This window comes from Oncorhynchus keta, unplaced genomic scaffold (genome assembly GCF_023373465.1).
Source record: "Oncorhynchus keta strain PuntledgeMale-10-30-2019 unplaced genomic scaffold, Oket_V2 Un_scaffold_2868_pilon_pilon, whole genome shotgun sequence".
NCBI lineage: Eukaryota > Metazoa > Chordata > Actinopteri > Salmoniformes > Salmonidae > Oncorhynchus > Oncorhynchus keta.
Window position 1 is genome coordinate 165,125 of NW_026290903.1, and position 3,068 is coordinate 168,192.

At 39.4% G+C, this 3,068-nt stretch overlaps 2 long non-coding RNA genes across 27 annotated transcripts; one reads left to right on the forward strand and one right to left on the reverse strand.

The window, feature by feature from the left end:
- Positions 1–291: 291 nt before the first annotated feature.
- On the reverse strand, positions 292–1,015 carry LOC127928502 (uncharacterized). Of its 10 annotated transcripts, none has more exons than XR_008131361.1 (3): positions 587–1,015; positions 473–554; positions 292–367 (listed from the first exon to the last, which is right to left on the reverse strand). It is a non-coding gene; the product is annotated as an uncharacterized LOC127928502 (long non-coding RNA). The 10 variants fall into 10 exon arrangements; XR_008131367.1 differs by having other exon boundaries at positions 292–408; XR_008131368.1 differs by having other exon boundaries at positions 292–440.
- A 32-nt stretch (positions 1,016–1,047) lies between these two features.
- On the forward strand, positions 1,048–3,068 carry LOC127928503 (uncharacterized). Of its 17 annotated transcripts, none has more exons than XR_008131377.1 (5): positions 1,048–1,351; positions 1,670–1,873; positions 2,629–2,696; positions 2,799–2,866; positions 2,935–3,051. It is a non-coding gene; the product is annotated as an uncharacterized LOC127928503 (long non-coding RNA). The 17 variants fall into 17 exon arrangements; XR_008131375.1 differs by having other exon boundaries at positions 2,799–2,900; positions 2,935–3,049; XR_008131381.1 differs by having other exon boundaries at positions 1,670–1,839; positions 2,799–2,900; positions 2,935–3,049.

A 3,068-nucleotide genomic window follows, 5' to 3' on the forward strand; every position in this document is an offset into this window, starting at 1 on the left:
ATCTATCAAATAAAATCTCCAGTTTTAAACCAATCCCTTTTCATATAAAACATATATATATATATATATATCATACCTTAAAAAAATAGAGGGTGGATTTAACAATGCAATAACTCCACGAGTCTCAACAGAGCTGAGAAGAACAGATAGGTATTTTTTTGAACAGTTTGTGGACACAGAATTAAAACTATGGTCTGTCTTTATTTCTGGTTTACCAGCTGTACATGTTTTCAATAATATGTTTTAGTATAGAACATGATACGATTCGATGTCCACATACAGAACCTCGTCTTATCGATGTCATATCTATACAGAACATACAGAACCTCGTCTTATCGATGTCATATCTATACAGAACATACAGAACCTCGTCTTATCGATGTCATATCTATACAGAACATACAGAACCTTGTCTTATTGATGTCATATCTATACAGAACCTCGTCTTATTGATGTCATATCTATATAGAACCTTGTCTTATTGATGTCATATCTATACAGAACATACAGAACCTCGTCTTATTGATGTCATATCTATACAGAACATACAGAACCTCGTCTTATTGATGTCATATCTATACAGAACCTCGTCTTATTGATGTCATATCTATACAGAACATACAGAACCTCGTCTTATTGATGTCATATCTATACAGAACCTCGTCTTATTGATGTCATATCTATACAGAACATTGTTCAATGTCTACATACAGAGAGAACCCCCCCCCCTCGTATTGTCGTCATTATCTGTCATACATTTCCACACACCTGTTTCTCAGCCTTAGAAGGAGTGTGTTGTCCCGGGGTCTTGTTGACATGCATTAAACAAAGGGCACCACGATCACTGGGTTTACAAATGTCATTATTCATGTGTTGTGGAAGGTGATTCAAGTAACGTCTTCTGTACCTCTGTCTGTTTGTCTCCTCTCCTCTGCAGGTCATCAGAGCAGTGCTGCTGTCTCCTGTCCATATCAGACAGATTGATGTCCACCTGGTTTAAATCTATGTGTGACACATTGTCAGGTGTATTCTATATCCTGTCCAGGTGTATTCTATATCCTGTCAGTGATGTTGTCCAGGTGTATTCTATATCCTGTCAGTGATGTTGTCCAGGTGTATTCTATATCCCGTTAGTGATGTTGTCCAGGTGTATTCTATATCCCGTTAGTGATGTTGTCCAGGTGTATTCTATATCCTGTCAGTGATGTTGTCCAGGTGTATTCTATATCCCGTTAGTGATGTTGTCCAGGTGTATTCTATATCCCGTTAGTGATGTTGTCCAGGTGTATTCTATATCCTGTCAGTGATGTTGTCCAGGTGTATTATATATCCTGTCAGTGATGTTGTCCAGGTGTATTCTATATCCTGTCAGTGATGTTGTCTCAGGTGTATTCTATATCCCGTCAGTGATGTTGTCCAGGTGTATTATATATCCTGTCAGTGATGTTGTCCAGGTGTATTCTATATCCTGTCAGTGATGTTGACCAGGTGCATTCTATATCCTGTCAGGTATTTTTTTGATTTGTGACCAGGTAAAATTCTATATCCCGTCAGTGATGTTGTACCAGGTGTATTCTATATCCTGTCAGTGATGTTGACCAGGTGCATTCTATATCCCGTTAGTGATGTTGTCCAGGTGTATTCTATATCCCGTACAGTGATGAACCAGGTGTATTCTATATCCTGTCAGTGATGTTGTCCAGGTGTATTCTATATCCTGTCAGTGATGTTGTCCAGGTGTATTCTATATCCTGTCAGTGATGTTGTCCAGGTGTATTCTATATCCTGTCAGTGATGTTGTCCAGGTGTATTCTATATCCTGTCAGTGATGTTGTCCAGGTGTATTCTATATCCTGTCAGTGATGTTGTCCAGGTGTATTCTATATCCTGTCATTAGTGATGTTGTCCAGGTGTATTCTATATCCTCGTCAGTGATGATGTTGTCCAGGTGTATTCTATATCCTGTCAGTGATGTTGTCCAGGTGTATTCTATATCCTGTCAGTGATGTTGTCCAGGTGTATTCTATATCCTGTCAGTGATGTTGTCCAGGTGTATTCTATATCCTGTCAGTGATGTTGTCCAGGTGTATTCTATATCCTGTCAGTGATGTTGTCCAGGTGTATTCTATATCCTGTCAGTGATGTTGTCCAGGTGTATTCTATATCCTGTCAGTGATGTTGTCCAGGTGTATTCTATATCCTGTCAGTGATGTTGTCCAGGTGTATTCTATATCCTGTCAGTGATGTTGTCCAGGTGTATTCTATATCCTGTCAGTGATGTTGTCCAGGTGTATTCTATATCCTGTCAGTGATGTTGTCCAGGTGTATTCTATATCCTGTCAGTGATGTTGTCCAGGTGTATTCTATATCCTGTCAGTGATGTTGTCCAGGTGTATTCTATATCCTGTCAGTGATGTTGTCCAGGTGTATTCTATATCCTGTCAGTGATGTTGTCCAGGTGTATTCTATATCCTGTCAGTGATGTTGTCCAGGTGTATTCTATATCCTGTCAGTGATGTTGTCCAGGTGTATTCTATATCCTGTCAGTGATGTTGTCCAGGTGTATTCTATATCCTGTCAGTGATGTTGTCCAGGTGTATTCTATATCCCATTAGTGATGTTGTCCAGGTGTATTCTATATCCTGTCAGTGATGTTGTCCAGGTGTATTCTATATCCTGTCAGTGATGTTGTCCAGGTGTATTCTATATCCCATTAGTGATGTTGTCCAGGTGTATTCTATATCCTGTCAGTGATGTTGTCCAGGTGTATTCTATATCCCATTAGTGATGTTGTCCAGGTGTATTCTATATCCTGTCAGTGATGTTGTCCAGGTGTATTCTATATCCTGTCAGTGATGTTGTCCAGGTGTATTCTATATCCTGTCAGTGATGTTGTCCAGGTGTATTCTATATCCCATTAGTGATGTTGTCCAGGTGTATTCTATATCCTGTCAGTGATGTTGTCCAGGTGTATTCTATATCCTGTCAGTGATGTTGTCCAGGTGTATTCTATATCCTGTCAGTGATGTTGTCCAGGTGTATTCTATATCCCGTCAGTGATGTTGTCC